This window comes from Chiloscyllium plagiosum, unplaced genomic scaffold (assembly GCF_037043375.1).
Source record: "Chiloscyllium plagiosum isolate Xiang-an unplaced genomic scaffold, Cpla_swu_hap1 HiC_scaffold_1, whole genome shotgun sequence".
Lineage (NCBI taxonomy): Eukaryota > Metazoa > Chordata > Chondrichthyes > Orectolobiformes > Hemiscylliidae > Chiloscyllium > Chiloscyllium plagiosum.
The window spans coordinates 118,733,269-118,755,715 of NW_028270139.1; the positions used below are offsets into that span (position 1 = coordinate 118,733,269).

General features: G+C 40.8%; 1 protein-coding gene across 5 annotated transcripts in view; it reads right to left on the bottom strand.

The window, feature by feature from the left end:
- The window catches only part of LOC122544065 (AT-rich interactive domain-containing protein 3A-like), a 452,979-nt gene that overhangs the window by 132,590 nt on the left and 297,942 nt on the right, over positions 1 to 22,447 (bottom strand). The gene's annotated exons all lie outside the window — the stretch shown is intronic.

The window sequence follows — 22,447 nt, forward strand, 5'->3', positions numbered from 1 at the left end:
TCACTGCTGTGAAAAGACAATTCAGAGAGGCAACTAAAAAATGTCAAAAGAACTTTGAAATTTTCAATATGACAAGGCAGTGCAGTGTACCCCGGCTGACTGGTTTTAAAGGGCTAATTGAAGTTCATTGTCAAGATTTCTCTCATAATAGATTCCAGCATTTTACTAGCAACTAATGTTTGGCAAACTGACTAACTTTATCGCCACACTTTCTTAAAAATGGTGGCTGTTGCATTAGCAAACTTTCAATCTGACAGGATTGTTCCTTAACCTGAGAATTACTGGAAAATCACAGCCTCCATTACCTCTGCAGCTTTCTCTTTTCAAACTCAACAGGCCTTCAGACCCTGGGATTTTTGGATTTCTTATGATTCTTGGCAATTACATTAATTTCCTCACTCTTTCTTGCCCTTAGGTATTCCACTATTTCTAATATGCAAACTTTGTCTTCTACTGGGTGGCACGGTGGCACAGTGGTTAGCACTGCTGCCTCACAGCGCCAGAGACCTGGGTTCAATTCCCGACTCAGGCGACTGACTGTGTGGAGTTTGCACATTCTCCCTGTGTCTGCGTGGGTTTCCTCCCACAGTCCAAAGATGTGCAGGTCAGGTGAACTGGCCATGTTAAATTGCCCGTAGTGTTAGGTAAGGGGTAAATGTAGGGGTATGGGTGGGTTGCGCTTCGGCGGGTCGGTGTGGACTTGTTGGGCCGAAGGGCCTGTTTCCACACTGTAAGTAATCTAATCTAATCTAAAATGTATCTTGAAAAGTAATCTAATCTAATCTACTTTGAAATCCTACATTTTCATTTATTTCCTAGCTCCCTATATTCTGCTTGCAGGAGCCCATCCCCCTTTTTACCAAAGTAGTTGGTATCTACATGAACCATGACTTATTGTTGTTCTCCCATTCTGCTTCAGATTGTCCTGCAGCTGCTCAGTGACATCTTTGATCCTGCCTCCAGGATGGATGTTACATCTGTGGCTGTAGAAACATTTATCTCTTTCCCTTATGATGGAATCCTCTAGCTCTATAGCTCTTGCACTCTATTTCCCGCTCCACATCCACACACCTTCCCCCACCCCCCCACCTCCACTCCCAGCACCACTGTCTACACATGCAACTGAGGAATTGCTGGAGCATGTGGCTTGCTGCATTCCCCTGAGAAATCATTTTCTCCAGCAGTATTCAAAATGGAAAATGTATTGGAGAAAGAGATCAGCTTAAGGTACGTTTGCACTGTTTGCCTTGAGCTTTTATTCTGCCTGTGCACTCTTTACCTGCTTGTGACCATCTCACTGGCCATACCGTCCACCTAGCTTTCTGTCTTGTGTGAACTCCCACATTGACTCCAGCCACTGGTCCTGATCCAAAGCATGGATTTCCAGTAGCTGCAGCTGGAGTGCCTCCTGGACATTAGCCTGTCTTTCCATTTCACACAAGACAAGCACTCCACCTCACTGAGCTGCTCAAGCCATGAATTATCCCTAAAATAAACTCTTGCCACTGGTTTAAGAAATATAAAAGTAATTCCAATCAGCTCCAATGAATCTAGTTCTGTTTCTGACTGCACATCTCGGGGTCCTCACCTTTCAAATTACGTATTCAAGTATAGAAGCCATCCAACATGCCATTTCCTTCAGTAGGATAATCATGATTAAAATTCAACACATGTCTGCATTAGAAATCAACTGCTTTACTTCATAAGGCACTATTGAAATTACCTGTTAGATGCATAGAAAGACTTGCATTGAAGAAGCATCTTTCCTGACCATCAGGTACCTCAAAGTGCTTACAGCCAACAAAGTATTTTTCAAGTGTAGATCATTGATATAATGTAAAAGACACAGAAGCCAATTTGTACACAGTAAACTCTCTCACAAGCAGTAAAGATCAGATCAACTGCTTTTGTGATGTTGACTAAACGATAACTATTGTCCAAAAAACTACAGAGAATTCCCTTGCTCTTCTTCAAAATGATGCCATGGGATCTCTTCAAGACATGAGAGAGCAGCTAGGACCTTGCTTTAACACTCATACAAAAGACAGCATCCATCAGCAATACCTGTCTTCTAGGAGAAAGTGAGGACTGCAGATGCTAGAGAACAGAGTCGAGAGTATGGGGCTGGAAAAGCACAGCCAGTTAGGCAGCATCCGAGGAGGAGAATCGACATTTTGAGCATAAGACCTTCAACAGGAATGAAGCTTCATCAAGAATACCAGTCTTCAGCTATCCCCACCGCACCATCCTGCCCCCCCCCCCCCCCCCCCCCCCACTTTATCTGTAGCTCCACTTATACGCACCCCCAAGTCCTGAAGAAGGGTTACACCCAAAACGTTGACTTCTCCATCTCCCGATGCTGCCTGGCTTGCTGCGTTCTTCCTGCCTCCTGCTTGTCCATCAACAATACAGCAATCTCTCAGTACTGCACCAGAACATCAGCAAGCAACACTTTACTAAATTAAGGACATGTACAGAAGATTTATTTACGTTTGCAGTTTCTTTACTTGTATTTGCTCACACAGCAATTTTACATCATCACTTAAATGTCCCATGGAGTAACGTTCAGGTTGTTCTGCAGCCACACAATACACAGTGAGCAATGAACATTAGCCATGACTTTTGTGCTCAATTCCCAGTATGGAACTTGAACTCAAAACTTACAGGCAAGATCATTACCGACTGAGATACAGCAACATTCAAACTTAAAATTTTAAAAATAGTTCTTGACAGTTGTCATCTGTGGACAGTAAAGACTCTTAGGTGCAGTTCAGTCAGCCAACTATTCCCTCAACTATCATCAATACAAAGAGACTAATTTTCACTCATAAACATCCCTTGCTCCGTGATAGCCCTCCCTCCACATACATGGCACTCAAATGTGGACGAAGAACCAAAATAAAGCAACAAGTGACTTTCTATTTTATTGAATTAGTTCCCTTGCTGGGGAAGTGCCTGGATTCCTGGTTGGTCGAACTTGCACCTGTAATAGGCCGGAGCTTCAGGAATATATAACCATAAAAGGACAAAAAACATAAAGACCTCTGAAGCTGGTTTCGTCTTTGCACATATGGCTAGCACAAGTTCCTGCTCCTGTTGCCCAACTGTAACCAGTCAAATCCAGGAGGCAGATATCTCCAATCATAAATAAATGGATGCTCAGCTTCTGCGGGTGAGCGTTCAGGGAACCTTTGAAAAGGTTTTTTTCTAGCAGTCCACCTGATTGTAACCCATGCTGTTGTTCTGCACTCACCTTGCTTGTTGCCCCTCAGCAATATTTCTATATGTTCTCCTCATCACTTATCCCCTATACACTGCTGCTGCCGCTGTGGGCAAACACAAAAAACAATAATCCACTTCAATTTGGCAACTTACCTATTCAGGCTGTGCTGCACATTGGCAGTGCATCAACTGCATTACAACCAGCACAAAATTCAATAGGGTTGCCCTTCAGGCCATCACTGCCAACACATCATCTGCCATTTCTCTCTCACACACAACACACACTTACAAATGAAAACCACCTCAGCTCTTGCTCATAATAACCTCATTGCTGTTTGTTTTGCCATGTGCAAATTGATCACTGGTATTGTCTATACATTAGGGTGACTACATTTCTAAGAAATACTTTATTAGATATAAAGCATGTACACATATCCTGATGATACTTAACACAATATCAAGTTTTCTCTTTTCTTGCATTCATCAGGACATTTTCCATCCACAATAGTTGTAAAAATGCAGAGGAATAGATTTGAAATTATTTTGCAGGTCCTGATCCCTTTGACCGGCTCAGATTCCAAAGTCTTATAATAGCTACATATTTGTAGCAAACCTCTCACATTTGATTATTGCTTTTTCAGTTTAATTGGCACCTGTACGCTCACAGACTTTTTTATCAGAGATGTTGTCAAGACAAAGTAAAAGTGGTCTTTCTCAGTGACTTGAAGCGTAGTGTTATTGAAAACTGATAGATCCTGTTTTGCCAGGTTGTTAGCTGTATGCATTTTAATATCTTTTCTGTACAACAATACCAATTGCAGCAGTTCCAACTCATAACATTTCTTAATCCTTTAAAGGTGCTTTTGACCAGATTCTCGAAGAATGTTTTTCATGACTGCTAACGATGGCATAATACAATTTTTAAAATACTTTTGTTCTGTTGCTGTGTACACTAAAAATCAGCAGAACTCACATTGTTAATAATTAAAAACATTGCAACAGAGAAAATATATTAAAAGAAAAAGGAAGAGGAGGAGAATATAATCAAACCTCATGTTAACAAGTCATTTTCTTTATGATAAAATATTAGAATGAATAAGGAGAAGCTTATTACATATGACAGAACATGTATCTGTGCAAATACAGACAGTTACAGCCACTTTATAACCAATTGCATCTTCTATCTCACTCCTTAACAATGTTGAAAACCTGTTAATAAACAAATGTGTAAGGCTCTAGCATTCTGGTCCAATGGAAGTGTCACCATTTTAAGCCCATTACCTCTGAAGTGTGAATGAATGTCTGAGCGAGTACAAGAATGAGTGAGGTGTGTGTAGTTTTGACTCTTCTGTTATTGAAGAAAGAACTTGAATTTGTCTAGCACTATTCACATTTGTCTAAACTTAGTCAGAGGTTGGGTTCTGCCCCACAAACTTCACCTCTCCCGGGGATTCACTTTCCTCAGCAACAACACTGCTCAATGAATACACGTTAGTCTTGCACTATTACAAACATGGCCAGCAAATTGTAATTTTTATGTGTTAATGTTATACTCATGCACAAAGGAAATTTACATATTTTACATATTACAAGCAAAATTTAACTAAAAGAAATTAAACTCTCCCTGACATTATCCTTGTCCAGCTGTCTGAATAAATCCAATATGTTGTTTTAAGGCATAGTTAAGAACCAGAGATTGAAGCAAAAAGGTGAATATCACGTTAGACATTGATGTGAGAATGGTGAATAACAGCAACCCATTTATATTTTACTAACGTTTGTTCCCTCAGCTGTCTACAAGTTAACAATATAGTTCATAATTCACTTCCATTCACTGATAATTAGTTAAACAAGTTAAATGTCAAGACTACCAACAGCCCGGTTTTTCAATTTAACCCTTAACCATTTCATCACAGTTCATAAAGCATATCACCAATTGTTCCCAAATATTAACTGCCTGTTTTTTGCACACTATTTCTATGTTTAAAATGACTTTATTTTCAAATTTTACTTTGCAGTTCCATTTTGCACTTATGAAATTTTTGAAAAGCACTGACAATATCTTACAGATAGTCTAGATTTTTCAAATAGTACAGTTTTAACTTAGCTCATTATTTTGAACAGATTCATACCGATGTTAAAAAAATACTGATCATGAAATCTTGATGACAAAACCATATGGATTATCACATCACATTGTTATTTTCTCTACTCAAAAGAGAGATTGTTTTGACAGGACTTTTTTCTTTTAGTCGCTGCCACTTGCTAATAGAATTCTCATGTTTCAGTCAAATGATTCCATTATTTTTACCAATTATTGATGTTGAATAATAAGCTTCCTGGGACTGACATATGATCATCTTTAAATATTGGTACTAAATGAGTTTGTTTCTAATTTGGTGGGGGCTCACAAGTGTTCAATGATTCACAATAAGACCATGTTTAAAGCTACAGAAAAGATAGAGATTAAGAAGACCATTAAAGCTACGTGAGGCTGTTTTCCAGTTCCTGCCATGTTAAAGCCAGAAATACCTACTAACCAACAGTAAAACAGTCAAGCAGTCACTTTACACAGTCATACCGTCAAGCAGCAATTTATATGTCACAGCTTACTTTACTGCATGCCTTGACCTCTGACCCTCCCTGCTGACAGCAATGGGCATCTTGCCAAATCCTCACACTTTAAGCTGTAAAATAATCCACAGAGAAAAGCTGTGATAAAACTACCGAAGCCTAACTCTTCCATAAATACTGCAACTTATAGCTGTTTAAATTAAATAGTGCGAACTAAATACAAGACTGCATTTTTAAACCAACTTTAATGATGTTAGGATGTCCAAATGTGCTTTACAGCTACTGAAGTATTTTTCTGAAATGTTGTCATTGCTGTAACATTGAGATTCACAACAACTAATTTACTTACAAACAAAATGAGTCACATAACCAGATGGTCTGTTTAAATGAACAAAATCAGAAATTGTTGGAAAAACTCAAAACATCTGGCAGCATCGGCAAAGAGAAATCAGAGTATACTATCAACGTAGTATACTATCAGGTCTGATGATCCTTCTTCAGAACTGACTGTAATTCAGAAAAGGTTGGTATGTCTGCTAAAGAAGGGGTAGAAGAGGGGGGAAATAAATGATAGGTGGAGATGGAGCTCACAAAGAGAGACACAGAGAGAGAGAGAGAGAGAGAGAGAGAAAAAATCAGTTGGACAGATAAAGGAATAGGGAAAGCTCAGCTGACAATGAATTGTTCATGGTAGCAGTCCAATTAATGACAAAGTCTGCTGTGTGAGAGGGGGTGGCACAGTGGTTACCAAGGACCCAGGCTCGATTCGCGTGACCCTCTGTGTGGAGTTTGCACATTCTCCCCATATCAGTGCGGGTTTCCTCCGGGTGCTCCGGTTTCCTCCCACAGTCCAAAGATAATTGCCCATAGTGTTCAGGGATGTGTAGGTTAGATGCATTAGTCAGGGGAAATGTAAAGTAATAGGGGAGGGAAATGGGTCTGGATGGGATACTCTTCAGAGGGTCAGTGGACCATTCCTGATGAAGGGCTCTTGCTCGACCCGTCAATTCTCCTGCTCCTCAGATGCTGCCCGACCTGCTTTTCCAGCACCACACTCTCGATTCTAATCTCCAGCATTTGCAGTCCTCACTTTCTGCTTGTTGGGCCAAATGGCCTGTTTCCACACTGCAAGGATTCTATGATTTTATGAGTTGGGGTAAGGACATGGGAGAAGGTACTCAGGCCCTAAAATTGTTGAACTTGATATTGAGTCCAGGAAGCTCCAGGGTTCTCAAGCAGAAAATGAAATGTTGTTCTTCCAGCTTGTGCCGAGTTTTGCTGAAGCACCGTAACAAGCCCAATGCTGGTGCATTGAAATGGCAGGTAACTGGAAGCTCAGGATCATTTTCTCAGACCTTTCATCCAGGCAAGTGGAGAGTATTCTCGCACACTCCTGACCTATGCTTTATAGATAGTAGACAGGCTTTGGGGAGTCAGAAAATCTAAAATATCCAACTAACAACACTGTTTGCAGTGAGATATTCTCTCAGTACTGCACTGAAGTGTCCGCCTGGATTATGCTCAAGTCTCTAAAGTGAGTCTTGAATGCATGACCTCCCAACTCAAATATGAGCACGGTACTAAGGAACCAAGGCTGGCAACTTTCTTTGTCTCATTTTTAAATGTTAATTTTAGTGCCATATTTTAATTAAATTAACTCGAGAGCTTAATTAATTAAATATTCAATGTTGGTTAGTACGAATCTCACTGGATAATGTCAGATCTTTCACAGTATGGTCAATGAATCACAAACATTTTTACCTAACCTTTTAGTTTTATTTTTCATTCTGGATGTTTTTCTTCTTTTTTCTACCAATGTTTTCTCCTCTCTATCTTCCTTCTCTCCTGAAGACGGAGAAAAGAGTTGCAAAACGGAGAGGTTTGGAACACAAAAAGTCATTGCTTTATTTTGTTACTTGTGAAACCATTCGAAATCTTCAGGAGAGAAGGAAGATAGAGAGGAGAAAACATTGGTTTCACATGCTCCAGGCATCCTCAGTTACTTGGACAAAGCACCCACTTTTAATATGTGCAATCACCAGTTGAAAAGCAGTAATCGTACTCATTAAGTAATTAGTTGCTGTATTGGTCAGAAAGAGAATATGGGAGAGATTTCCAAGTTGTTACATTGGAGATCATTTGACATTAAAAACCTGCATTTAGTTAGCACTTTACATGCCCTGAAGATTCCTAAAGAAGGGCTCATGCCCGAAACGTCGATTCTCCTGCTCCTTGGATGCTGCCTGACCTGCTGCACTTTGCCAGCAACACATTTTCAGCTTTACATGCCCAACCAACTGTCTCAATCCACATGACAGTATATGAAGTACAATTCCACTGAAAACTAGCAAGATGTCTGGGTTTGGAGAGTCATTTTTTTTAATGAATAGCCACTGCTAGTAACACAGATCTTTCCTGCCTTGTGATCTCCTGCAGATACCAGGGTGGGTTTCCTTCCTTCAGCAGCTATACATACCCAAGAAGCTGACAGCTTCGTTAGCTCCCGTAACACAAGAACAAGACCTAGATGACACAGTAATGAAGGGGTCAACAGAATCATCTTTCTGCTCCTATCTAGGTATATTACAAACACAGGTATTTGCATGTCTAGGCTCAAGCTAAGCATTCAGACATAATTTATAAGCTCATATCGTACTGCACAGAGACACAACAAGATGGAGACTGAGACCTTTATAGCATCAGGTCATGTGGTGATGACATCATGACCGTGTCCCTTAAAAGTATATTGTAAACTAGCTATGAGCCTTACACAAGAATAATAGCTAAAATTGGGACAGTTCTGATAACTGCCAGTAATTCCTTAATAGTTATTTTACACCCAGGCCTTGGAATTGAAAATCTACTGTTGCATTTCACAAGTAACAAAATAAAGCAACGACTTTTTGTGTTCCAAACCTCTCCGCTTTGCAACCCTTTTCTCCGTCTTTAGAAACATCTTCAAACCTACAGTGTTGACCATTTATTTTAATATCTTCTTACATGACTCAATATCAATCTTTCTTAAATACACCATGGGATCTTTTATGTTAGGCTGCTCTATAAATGACAGTTGTTCTTATTCACCATTATCCAAATAGTTAATGTGAATTTTGATCACAGTTAATAAAAATTAAGAACCATTCTTTCAAAACAGGTTTAGAATTGAATTAAACAAATTCCACAAAGAAAGTTTTCCCTAATGTGGAACTTGGTTTTTGAACATTTTCTAAGTATTGGTTAGAAACCTTCCATTGATTTGTGGTCTATCATTTCTATTGGTGTGTCAAATATTGGAAAACTATTTCATATATCTTTGACCCTGTCCAAGCTGAATAGCTTTCAAGTTTGACACATGTTTTTAACCAGAAAATGGCAAAAATAAGCTCTTTTCTCTGTGACTTTCAGAATTACATGATATTTCTTCATGTTCATACACAATTAGCTTGATGGTAGGAAGCAGAGGGTAATAGTGGAATGATGCTTGTTGGACTGGAGACCTGTGACCAGTGGTTTGCCTCAGGGGTTGGTGCTGGGCCCATTGCTGTTTGTTATCTATATCAATGATTTGGATGAGAATGTACAAAGGTATGATTAGTAAGTCTGCATATGACACTGAAATAGGAGATATTGTGGACAATGAGGAAGGTTATCAGAAATTGTGGCAGGACCTTGATCAGCTGGGGAAGTGGGCCAAAAAATGGCAAATGGAGTTTAATAGATAAGTGTGAGATCTGCATTTTGGGAAAGTTTCATGGCAATTAGTAGGGCCTTAAGGAGTGTGGTGGAACAGAAGGACCTTGGAATTCAGGTGCACGGTTCTCTAAAAGTGGAGCCACAGGGAGACAGGGCAATGAAGAAGGTTTTTGGCACACTGGCCTTCATCAGTCAGGGCACTGAGTGTAGAAGTTGGGAAGTTATGTTGCAGTTACACAAGACATTGATGAGGCTGCACTTGGAGTATTGTGTTCAGTTTTGGTCACCTTGTTATAGAAAGGATGTTAGTAAGCTGAAGAGTGCAGAAGAAATTTAGGATATTGCCAGGACTCAAGGGTCTGAGCTATAGGGAGAGGATGAACAAGCTCGGACTTTTTTTCCTTACAGCATTGGAGACTAGGGGGATCTTTAGAGAGGTGTATAAGATCATGTGAGGCATGGATTGGGTGAATGCACTGAGTTTTTTACCCAGGGCATTAACTTAAGGGTAAAGAGGAAAAAATAAAAAGGAACCTGAGGGGCAACTTCTTTTTTACAGAGTGTGGTACACATATGTAAGGAGCTGCCAGTGGAAGTTGTTGAGGTGGGTACATTAAATGCATGGATAGGAAAGGTTTAGAAGGATATGGGCCAAGTGCAGGGAAATGAGGTTAGTGTGGATGGCGTGGACCAGTTTGGGCCGAAGGACCTGTCTCTGTGCTGTAGGACTTTATGACTGTTCACTCTTCAACGGCTCACATCAAAAATAGGATGAAGGGATTGCCCCTTTATTGAGTTTTTTAAAATTGCTCTGGTGGTCCTAATCAATCCCAATAGCTCAGGTGGTGAATATACTGTTCAATGTGGTAATGAGCCATGCAGTTAACAAGGCTGCTGGCTTGGAAAGTGTGTGTCCGTGCGTGTAAGAAATTGTGTGAGTATCAGAATTGAATTTGGCTATACTTTTGTCCTACAGTCAAACTTACAATTCAGGTCCCATGTAAAAAGTAGCCATTTGTCTGGAACACTGACAATTCGTGTACACCGTGGCATCTTTAGGAGATAGTGGGAGAAAAATCAAAGACAGGAAAATGGCAGAAAATTAAACTTTTTGATCTTCTGAGGTAAAATACAATGAGAGACTTCTGACTCACTACCACAGTGCAAGAATGGAGTGATACCAAGATAAAAGTAACCATTGCCCACATGGTCAGAAATCAGAAGACACGAAGTTATAAACTATCAGGTTTATTTGAAATCACAAGCATTTGGAATGTTGCTCCTTCAGGTGAAGTGAGAAAAAAGCACACTGGCACAGAATTTATAGGCAGAAAGATCAATGGGCAGAGGGATGAAAAGATCACATAAATGATGTGTGTGCAGCATCGACACGTAAAATAATAGGTCTCTGTCGGTGATCAAGAGTGTCAGATGGTGTGAGCAAAGTGTCAACAGCTGAATATCAAGTGAAGGGATAACCTATAATCCAATGAAATGATGCAGAGAGATAATTACAAAAAATTAAAAGTAAGGTGGTGCTGGAGACAAACCAAATGACAAGAATAACATAATAGGTATAACATTCATATGCTGAGGTTCTAACCAAACTAACAAGTAATCCATTTTGGACTGGGTCTGGGTAGAATGTTCTTTGGAGGGCCAGTGTAGACTCGATGAGCCAAATGGCCTGCTTCCACACTGTAGTGGTTCTAGTGATTCTAAAAACCACCTCACTTTCTGCTGAATCATCTCTGGTCCCCTCATGATGTCGTTAATGTAAAGGTTCTAGGCTGCTGAGTGTTCATTCAGGACTGATAGCTCAAGCATTTGATTATAATTATTATATTATAAGATTATGAGGGTTATGGACAGGGTGGCTATGAGACAATAGTTCCCCTTAGTCAAAGGGTCAACAACAAAGGGGTATAATTTTGAAATGAAAGACAGGAGATTTAGAAGTGATTTGAGGAAAGACTTTTTCACTCACAGTGTGGTGGGAATCTGGAATGCACAGCCTGTGAGGGCAGTTGAGGTGGCAAACCTTACAACCTTTAAAAATACTTGGATGAGTACTTGAAGTGTCTAACATTCAAGACGATGGGCCTAGTGCTGGAAAATGGGATTAGTGTCAATTTTATGTAGCTTTGACAGCACGGACCTAATGGGCTGAAGGGCCTCTTCTGTACTGTATAATTCTATGATTCCACAAGAATAAAGTCATGAAAATGGCCTCACAATGATCTTATCAGATAGGCACAGTGGATCATCCCACATCAAGTGTATGGAAATCATTAAATTGAAGAGTGGTTAGCTTTAGAGATGTGAAGACATTAGCAAATGAGAAGAAATTTAAAAATACAAAGAAATCATAATAATAATTCTATAGCTTGACTGATATAATTAAAATCAATTTATTTGCTCCAGTTACAAGATCAATTTATTTCCTCAATGTTTATTAATATTTATTCTTCTTTGGTATCTGTTAAAATTCAGAAATATTGACATACTTTGCATTATATGTGAAATTAAAATGCATTCACTTGTTCATTTCAACTGAATAAAATGTTCACAAAATAATGGAGGCCTATGTGTGTGGGAGCACCTGTGAGATTTCATTCAATTATACCTTCTGAGTACCTTTAGATTTGAAGCAATGTATCATATGAGCTGCAAGTAACAGGTTAATTAACAAATGCACCATTATTGACATATGTTACTGTACCGTCATGAGACACTTGTACTAAGACAAATGAGCCCCCTGAAGCTCAGCAAGTAGTTTTAACACTTTCACGAGATTAGTGGGATTGCAACAGTTGTCAACACTGCTTGTGCCTTATACTCTTAGATCTTTTTACGTCAAAGTACTCATCAGTTATTTACAGTCATGATCATCCCTCAGTTCAGCCCCCAATGCACTCATTTCAACAGTGGTCTTTGTAAAAATATAGCACTTCACTAGATAGAACTTGCTAACCTGAAAAAGACCCATTTTTCCCTACGCTCTGCTTATTGTATCATATTACATTCAGCGAAAGACTTTATTTTTGCATTTTGTGAATGTCTGAGGGAGTAGGGTAAAAGTGTGTGCACAACTTTGACTGGAAGATTTAGACACACTACATTCTTTTTCTCTTTTTCAGAACAGCTGTGGTTGCCGTGGGCAGAATCTAATGCTATTGCCAAAGACAGGTTTGCTGATGGGTGGAGCATTTAACCAGACAAATTTGGTGTTGGGTAGGGCAGCCACCACCTTCTCACTTCAGCCCCAAATAAATCAAAGAGCTGGAAGTGTTGTGGACTTCCCTGCCACTAACTCAGGCTGAGGATGGAACAGTTCAGTGATGTACAGCTTTCCACGGGGTGTTTTGCATGTTGAGGTCTGGCAATCAATGGTCCTTTTTCTTACACGATCTGTGACATTCGCACAATGCAAACAAGAATAAGTTAAAAATTTCACCTATGTCAGATGCTATCTTTGCAAACTGCCCTGTTTCACAGTGCTGAAAGGACATCACTAAATATGTCATGCAATCGATGTGAATGAAAAAAATGGGAATGACCTTCTGAAAAACAGGGCACCAGAAATCAGGCCCCAGAGATAATAAGTGAATAGTTAGTAGTGTATTAGGCCTCATCAATCCTGGAACTCAAACGGTTCAATAATGGATATTACTCAGGAGCTTGACACAAGAACTGTACGGCATAATTTTCTCTGTGAAATATGTATTTGTGAGCACATCTTACATTTGTAAGGTAAATGATATTTAAGTTGTTATAACAGTAACAAAAGCTTATGATATTGGAGGTCATTGAGCTAATCATAACATAAGTACTGCACAGCTCCTTTATAGTGTGTAACTCAGCCTCTGGGATTGAGGTAAATTCCTATAAAAATAAATTTAACAGGACACTTTTCAAAATATATATCTGTCTTTACCTAATTCTTTTTCCCTTTCCCAAATATTCTTACGTGAGTTCTAGATTGCACAGGATTCATGTCCCATACAGAGATTTGACAATCAGCTGGCAGCTTGCTACGAATTCTCTGTTCTTTAATTCATCAATTTAAGATTCAAACCCAGTCAAAACATTTTATCCTCAATGTGGGAAAACAGCTGGCTACTCTTCGCAGATACTGGAGATGACAACTGACAATTCTTGTACCAGGAATCTAGCAATAATCAGTGTCAGATCACTCTCAGGTTGAAGTTTATTGCCCACATGTGGGTGAGGATCCCACTGCCTTCCCAACTTTGCCAGGGAGGAAGGGCTTATCTATGCTCTTTGTAGCCCTGCTGTCAACTGAGGAATTTAAGTGGGGCTGCAACCCTTCACTATTATACCAGGCGCAGGCAGAGAAGTCACTATAGATGAAGCCAAAAAAGCAAATCCAATGCTAGCCCTCAGTTCAGTATGGGTGATATTCACTTCAGTTCAGTGCTAGAATCAGGAACTTGGCATGGGAAATGGGGAGGCCCATTGAGAGCTACCCCTCCCATCCTGTATTTCCCATCTCCTCCTCACTGACCTTTGGCTTAGGGGCTCTCATTGATCTTGAGCCATTGGTGTTTACATTGAACACAGTGCGTACTGCTCCCTTTGACACTGGTTGGCAGCCTCAGATTGGCTGGAAGTTCTCAGGAGGCCTTAACTCCTGGGAAAGCCACTGCTGTTAGCTAACACTTAAGGACACTTAATTCAAGGGGGCTCCAGAAAGGAGACACCATGGAGTTATAGCCAGCTCTCTAATGACTGGACAAGACACCTCATCCCATTATTAAACACTGCCCTTGAGCACAGAGAGATTTTATTCCACTGAGGAGCGTAACATTGTTTCAAGGATGTGAAGAAGGGCCTGTGCCCGAAACGTCGAATCTCCTGTTCCCTGGATGCTGCCTGACCTGCTGTACTGTTCCAGCAATAAAGTTTCAACTTTGATCTCCAGCATCTGCAGACCTCACTTTCTCCTCAAGGATGTGAAAAAACAATGGACAAAGTGGACCATGCTACTAGCAGTCAATGATAAAAAAATCACCAAGCTGGTGGGTCTCATCTGATCTTGCGGAAAAAAATTGTGTGATTTCAAGCAACATTGATCTGCAACACATTGAGGATGTCGAGTATGTGGTGCTGGGAAAGCATCCGAGGAGCAAGAGAGTCAATGTTTCGGGCATAAGCCCTTCATCAGGAATTATGTCCGAAATGCCAACCCGCCTGTTCCTCCGATGCTACCTAACCTGCTGTGCTTTTCCAGCACCACACTCTGGACTCTAATCTCCCAAATCTGCAGTCCTCACTTTCTCCTAAGTACTGAGGATGGCAAATTAAGAAATTAGATATTGACGTGAAAGTTAAACAAACCTCAATTTTTGAATAAAAGCTCAGGTATGAAGGGGGCATGCTGCAAGGCAGAAACTGCTACTTTGTAGTCTCTAATGGCTCACCTTGTAGAGAAGAAAAAATTGGGAAGATAATTTGTGATAACACCTTCTTTAAATGGAGCAGACTGAAACAGTTGGTCACTCATACTGTAGCATATGTGTTAAACCAAGAACCCCTAACCACCTATAACAAGTTTTTGCTTTTAATCTGTTTTTATTATTTTCTTCTATACTCAGCAGCTACTGTGACATCTGTTGATGGAACTAGAAGCTTGTAGGTGCATGACCTACATCGATCCTCAAATATGTCCCTGGTGTAAATATTGATAAGGACTAAGCATCCTTACTTTCTTTTCACCTTAGTCCATGTGGCATTGAGTGCAATTATAGTGTAGCTGCTACTGCACTGCTTGGCAGACCAGGCATCAAACCTGGAAATGTATGGTCTGGGTGGAATAATTCACGTCATATATTTCTGTATATTCATCAAATCTCCCTCTACTTGACTGTAATGTCACCTTCATGGTTCAGCTGCTGGTCCTGCACCTGCTGCTTGTTGTTGGTTTTCCTGTCGATGGATTAAGAATGCATTGCACAAACAAGTGAAATGGAAACATCATTAATTTAAAACAGTGCAGATAAGCCCCTCTGCAATCCCACCAGGTAATTACTGACATTGCCACTAAACACTGAAGGAGTTTAATGAGCTGTGTTCTTTAATTAGTTGATTACACAAGGTGCCCAATTAGATCACAAACTGCAAAACACTTATAGTTACATTTGGATTTAACACCTCCTTGCATTTTCATTCACAGCTTCCAGTCTGAATCCAATTTTATGGGAATGCAGTCTCTTGCTGTTTATTTGGGGCATTATTTCACAGGCACAGACTCGAGTTTAAGATTCAAATTTTCAAGAACATGCCTTAAAACAAACCTCTTGCTTTCTGTAATATTGATTCACAAGGAATGCAGGCAACAATACACATGGGATACAGAGGAGCCGGATATATACCTGATGGGGAATAGGATCAGAGTTTATTGGGATAGGCTAGAAACAAAAATGATGAAATACTCCATGGGGCAATGATGGAGGTTCCTGTTTCTAGGGCTGGGAGATGGAATGTTGTCTGTGGAGGGCAGGAGGTCAGGGTTGAATAGTGGAAATTTGAGGATGGATGAATGTTCCAGAGTTTTGCTTGATTTCCTTTGGGGACCAAGAAGAATTTATGTAGAACATATTCTTCAGAAGATTAAATGTTTGGGTAGAGTCTCTGAGTTTTTGCTCCACTGGTAAGATGGTCACTTAAAAATTATAGGGTTTCTTTTGCCAAATGTATGGCAAAATCCTGCATTTGTAGACTAAGGACCATTACCTGAACTCATGAATAAAATTTCAGTTTGATAATCTGATTCGTTATTTTGAGTCAACTGAAGCAGCAATTAAGACACTAGAAACATAGATGAATGTCAGAACAAAATATTTAAAAGAACGTAAGCTTAACCTGCTGAAGAGATTTTCTGTTTTTAGTTCAGATTTTCAGTATCCACATTCTGTTAAAAAATCTATTTTGTTCTTGACAGCCAGCATTTATTAGACATTTTCTCATCAGTACTCCTGAATGGAAAACATGGGAGGAGCATACATTCCATTATACACTTGGGGACATTAAAGGCTGCAGCTAAATCTCTCAATCATTAATTGCATTACTTTGTCCAAATTTTGGAACAAATAGCAAAAGGTTGCACAGATGCAGTTGGTTCTGCAGTTTTATATTAAAAATCACAGACATGAGTGGCCACTAACAGGCACAACTTGTGAGAAAATAAATGAGATTAATGCTGAAGTGATGTTGCATTTTACATGTCCCTGAACACTTCGGTTTTGCAATGGCTTCAATTCCAGAAGGTGTAAGGAGGAACCATAAAGTGACAAATAGAGAGTGGATTGAAGCTTGCAGCAAGCCAAACACAAAGGTGCAGGTCTAATATTCTGCTGTCAGGAGAAAGGAGCCAGCCAGTAGGATGTCGGTGCACAGATGTTACTTACCAATGCACTGAACTACAGAAACACATGTAAAAACACTTTAAAAGAGCCACATGGTTGAAACTAGCCATTCCTCTGGGAGGTTCAAAATTTTCATTTTCACATCCTGGTGATAATCCAACCCTTGAATGAATCTGCCTGATTTTTATTTCTAATAATTTCAATAGGACAAATATCAAGAGACTTCTATAGAGAGTCTCCCATAGACTTTGCTGGATTATGGTCCAGTAAGTGAAGTTCAAAGTTTACCCTTATTCACTTTAGCACATGTCCACCTCAACCTCCGACATAATTATTTAAACACTGAAAATATAAGACAGAAATAATGAACACAGGCTAAAAATAACTGACATACACAACAGTATTTAAATAATAAAATGGACTGCTTTTTTTTGCAATTCTTCCATCATCATAAAATCAAACAAAACATTGCTAAGTCAAATGTGGTAGTTTTATTTTACATCTCCTCCAGCTGTTGCCTTTGACAGGAAGCTTCACATCAGACAATGTAATGACAGAGAATGAGGTTCCATGTGACAGAGGAAGCTCAAACTAGCTGACATGAGAAGCACTGACATTTCCTCCAGCCATCATCTATTTAAAGAGTATTTTCTTTAAATCAAATTATTGTACCTCATGAAAGATAGCAAATCAAACTATACACTGCCATGCAGAATGGAATCTTGAGAAAGTACATGGCAAACAAAAGCAAACAGATCACCCATTGGTATCAATACATTTAGAATCACAAAATGAGGTTGCCAGGGTTTACAAGGCTCTTGGGTCTTTTACATTTTTCTTAACTTCCTCGTCTCAGACTAATCTGTGCCCCGATCCCCGCATTCTTGCAACTGCCTCAGTATTCAAGGAAAATAAGTCAATGAACAGAAAGAAATCATTCTTCTAAAAGGGCAACACAACATTATCATGAGCTTTGCTTTGGGCTTTATCTTCCAAAGTCTTCAAACAACACAGTATGAGAAACCTTCACAAATACTTATTGAGGGAGGTATGCAATCCCAATTTCGCGTTCAGTAGAGAATAATAAATAATTCATAACTCTAGTGCTTAAAATTTTAACTGTAACCTATTTCTTATGTAGTTTTTATTTGTAGTTTTCCCCACTAACTACAGGAGTTGCTGCTTTATCTCATTCTCCACAGAGGTTCCAATCAGACAACTTCCATTCAAAGACTCCAGATCGAAATCATTGATTCAAAATGCGCAGGCTAATAAATCTCCACAAAAACAGTAACTGGATTCAAGCAATTATTTAAATAACAGATTGTTAATTTTTTTTTTAAATGTCAATTAGACACATGTCTGAATAAATCACCCAATATGTTTGCATTTGAAATTAATGGCTGAATTGCTCCCTAATGCAAACTGCTTGGACACAAAAGTAACTGAGTGAAACTGGTTTTTAGCTCCTTAATAAAGTCAATAGCAAATTAACATCTAAACAAAGATGTTTTGTTCCCACAAATTATATAAACACTTTCTATCTTTTATAACATTTTAGCCCAGAAATAATTGTTCCTGATAAATGTGCAGTATCCTATAAAAACTTGCTGTCCAGTATTTTGCCAAAGGGGTTGTGACATTGTGACAAAGGGTCATTGGACTCAAAACATTAACTTTGTTTTTCTCACTACAGATGCTGAAAACAACTAGACCTGCTGTTTTTCTCCAGCACTCTCTTGGTATTTCAGATTTCCAGCATCAGCATTATGTTGTGTTTATTTTAGCAAAGTGGTTGGAGGCACCCATCCCGGGTGTCCTCAAGAAGTTGACAGTGAACGGTTTTCTGAGCAGTCCATCAGCTGTTAAGATACTCATATTGATGTTAAGTGGAGAAGAATGTATTAAAGTATAGAATCACTGAATCCCTACAGTATGGAAGCAGTCCTTTTGACTCATTTAGCCCACACTACCCCTTCAAACAGCATCCCACCCAGTCTCACCCCACTACGCTATCTCTGTAACCCTGCATTTCCTATGGTTAATTCATCGAGCCTGCACATCCCTGCACACTGTGGGCAATTTAGAATGGCCAATCCACCTAACCTGCATATCTTTGGATTGTGGAAAGAAATCCATGTAGATATGGGGAGTACACGTAAATTCCATACAGGTAGTGACCCAAGGCTGCAATCGAACCCAGATCCCTGGCGCTATGAGGCAGCAGCGCTAACCACTGAGCCCCTCTAATACACCCAAGTCAAGATAGTGTGAGCTTGAAGGGAATTTAAGGTCATATGACCAAGCAAAATAGGAGTAGCTCAGTCGGCCCTTGTAGCCTGCTCCACCATTCAATATAATCATGGCTGATCCGAAATCCTCATGTTCACTTTCCTGTGTTTTCCCCTTAACACTTAATTTTCTAACTGATCAAAAATCTATCTGACTCAGCCATAATTAAGAATCTATCTATCTCAGCCTTAAAGATGGTGGTAAAGATGGTGGTGTTCCCATTGGCTTCATGCCCTTGCATTTCTAGGTGCTTGAGGGTTAGGTTTGAAAGAAGAGGGTAAGATACAGGACCAGAAGTTGGCCTTTCAGCCCATCGGGTCTGTTCCACCATTCAATCCGATCGTGCTTGATCCGATAGTCCTTAATTCCACCTTTCTGCCTTTTCCCCAAAACCCTTGATCCCTTTACTGATTAAAAATCTGTCTATCTCAGTTTTGAATATACTTAATGATCGACCCAAGCAGCCCTCTGAGGTTAAAACAAAATCTATAGGTTCACTACCCTCAGAGAAGAAATTCCTCCTCATCTCTCTCTTAAATTGGCTACCTTTTATTCAGAGATTATGCCCTCTTCCCTTAGATCCACCAACAAGGGAAACCAACATTTCTGCATCTACCCTGTCAAGTGTTCTAAGAATCTTGTATGTTTCAATTGGGTTGCCTCACATTTTTCTATGTTCCAACAAGTACAGGCTCAATCAACTCAACATTTCCATCAGTGACGACCGACTTGACACTGACATTTTCTACAAACCCACCGACTCCCACAGCTACCTGGATTACACCTCTTCCCACCCTACCTCTTGCAAAAATGCCATCCCGTATTCCCAATTCCTCCGCCTCCGCCGTATCTGCCCCCAGGAGGACCAGTTCCACCATAGAACACACCAGATGGCCTCCTTCTTTAGAGACCGCAATTTCCCTTCCCACGTGGTTAAAGATGCCCTCCAACGCATCTGTCCACATCCCGCACCTCCGCCCTCAGACCCAACCCCTCCAACCGCAACAAGGACAGAACGCCCCTGGTGCTCACCTTCCACCCTACCAACCTTCGCATAAACCAAATCATCCGCCGACATTTCCGCCACCTCCAAACAGACCCCACCACCATTTCCCTCCCCACCCCTCTCCGCCTTCCGCAAAGACCGTTCCCTCTGTGACTACCTGGTCAGGTCCACGCCCCCCTACGACCCACCCTCCCATCCTGGCACTTTCCCCTGCCACTGCAGGAACTGTAAAACCTGTGCCCACACCTCCTCCCTCACCTCCATCCAAGGCCCTAAAGGAGCCTTCCACATCCATCAAAGTTTTACCTGCAAATCCACTAATATCATTTATTGTGTCCGTTGCTGCCGATGCGGTCTCCTCTACATTGGGGAGACTGGGCGCCTCCTAGCAGAGCGCTTTAGGGAACATCTCCGAGACACCCGCACCAATCAACCAAACCGCCCCGTGGCCCAACATTTCAACTCCCCCTCCCACTCTGCCGAGGATATGGTGGCGCTGGGCCTCCTCCACTGCCGCTCCCTCACCACCAGACGCATGGAAGAAGAATGCCTCATCTTCCGCCTCGGAACACTTCAACCCCAGGGCATCAATGTGGACTTCAACAGCTTCCTCATTTCCCCTTCCCCCACCTCATCCTAGTTTCTAACCTCCAGCAACACTGTCCCCTTGACTTGTCCGGACTTGTCCGACCTGCCCAGCTCCTTTTCCACCTATCCACTCCACCCTCTCCTCCCTGACCTATCACCTTCATCTCCTCCCCCACTGACCTATTGTACTCTATGCTACTCTATCCCCACCCCCACCCTCCTCTAGCTTATCTCTCCACGCTTCAGGCTCTCTGCCTTTATTCCTGATGAAGGGCTTTTGCCCGAAACGTCGATTTTGCCTGTCCTCGGATGCTGCCTGAATTGCTGTGCTCTTCCAGCACCACTGATCCAGAATCTGGTTTCCAGCAGCTGCAGTCATTGTTTTTACCTCAACATTTCATAACCCTAGTATCAGCTGAGTGAATCTTCTGTACTGCCTCCAAGCCAGTATAGCTTTCTTTAGATAAGGCTCCCAAACTGTCACAGTTTACAGGCTGTGGTCTGACTTGTACCTTGTACCATTTTAGCACCCTACCTTTATACTCTTTCCCTTTGAAACAAAGCCCAACATTCCATTTGCCTTCCCTATTACCTACTGAACTTGGAAACTAATGTTTTGTGATTCACAGAAGAGAACTTCCAAAGCCATCTACTCTGCAGCTTTGTGCAGTTTTTGTCCTCTTAAGCAATATTCAACTCCTCCTTTCTTCCTGCCAAAGTGCAATACCTCACAATTTCCCATATTATGTATCATCTGTCATCTTTTTGCTCACTCGCTAAACCTAAGTATCGTTATAGACTATGGTGCCATCGACGCTACTTGTCTTTCCGTCTATTTTGATGTCATCTGTCAACTTTGCAAAAGTAGATTCATTTCTCTCATCCAAGTTATTAATATGTATTGTAATTATGTATGGTTCTAGCACTGGTCCCTGTGGCACACCACTAATTCTCGGTTGCCAATTTGAAAATTTTCCAGTTATCTCAACCATCTGTCTTTTAATCATCAGCCAATCCTCTATCAATACTACCTCCAACGCCATGAGCTCTTAAGAGTCATGGAGTCATAGAGATGCACAGCATGGAAACAGACTCTTCGGTCCAACCCGTCCACGCCGACCAGATATCCCAACCCAATCTAGTCCCACCTGCCAGCACCCGACCCATATCCCTCCAAACCCTTCCTATTCATACACCCATCCAAATGCCTCTTAAATGTTGCAATTGTATCAGCCTCCACCACTTCCTCTGGCAGCTCATTCCATACAAGTACCACCCTCTGAGTGAAAAAGTTGCCCCTTAGGTCTCTTTTATATCTTTCCCCTCTCACCCTAAATCTATTCCCTCAAGTTCTTGACTCCCCGACACCAGGGAAAAGACTTTGCCTATTTACCCTATCCATGCCCCTCATAATTTTGTAAACCTCTATAAGGTCACCCCTCAGCCTCTGACGCTCCAGGAAAAACAGCCCCAGCCTGTTCAGCCTCTCCCTGTAGCTCAGATCCTCCAACCCTGGCAACATCCTTCTAAATCTTTTCTGAACCCTTTCAAGTTTCACAACATCTTTCCGATAGGAAGGAGACCAGAATTGCACTCAATATTCCAACAGTGGCCTAACAAATGTCCTGTGCAGCCGCAACATGACCTCCCAACTCCTGTATTCAATATTCTGACCAATAAAGGA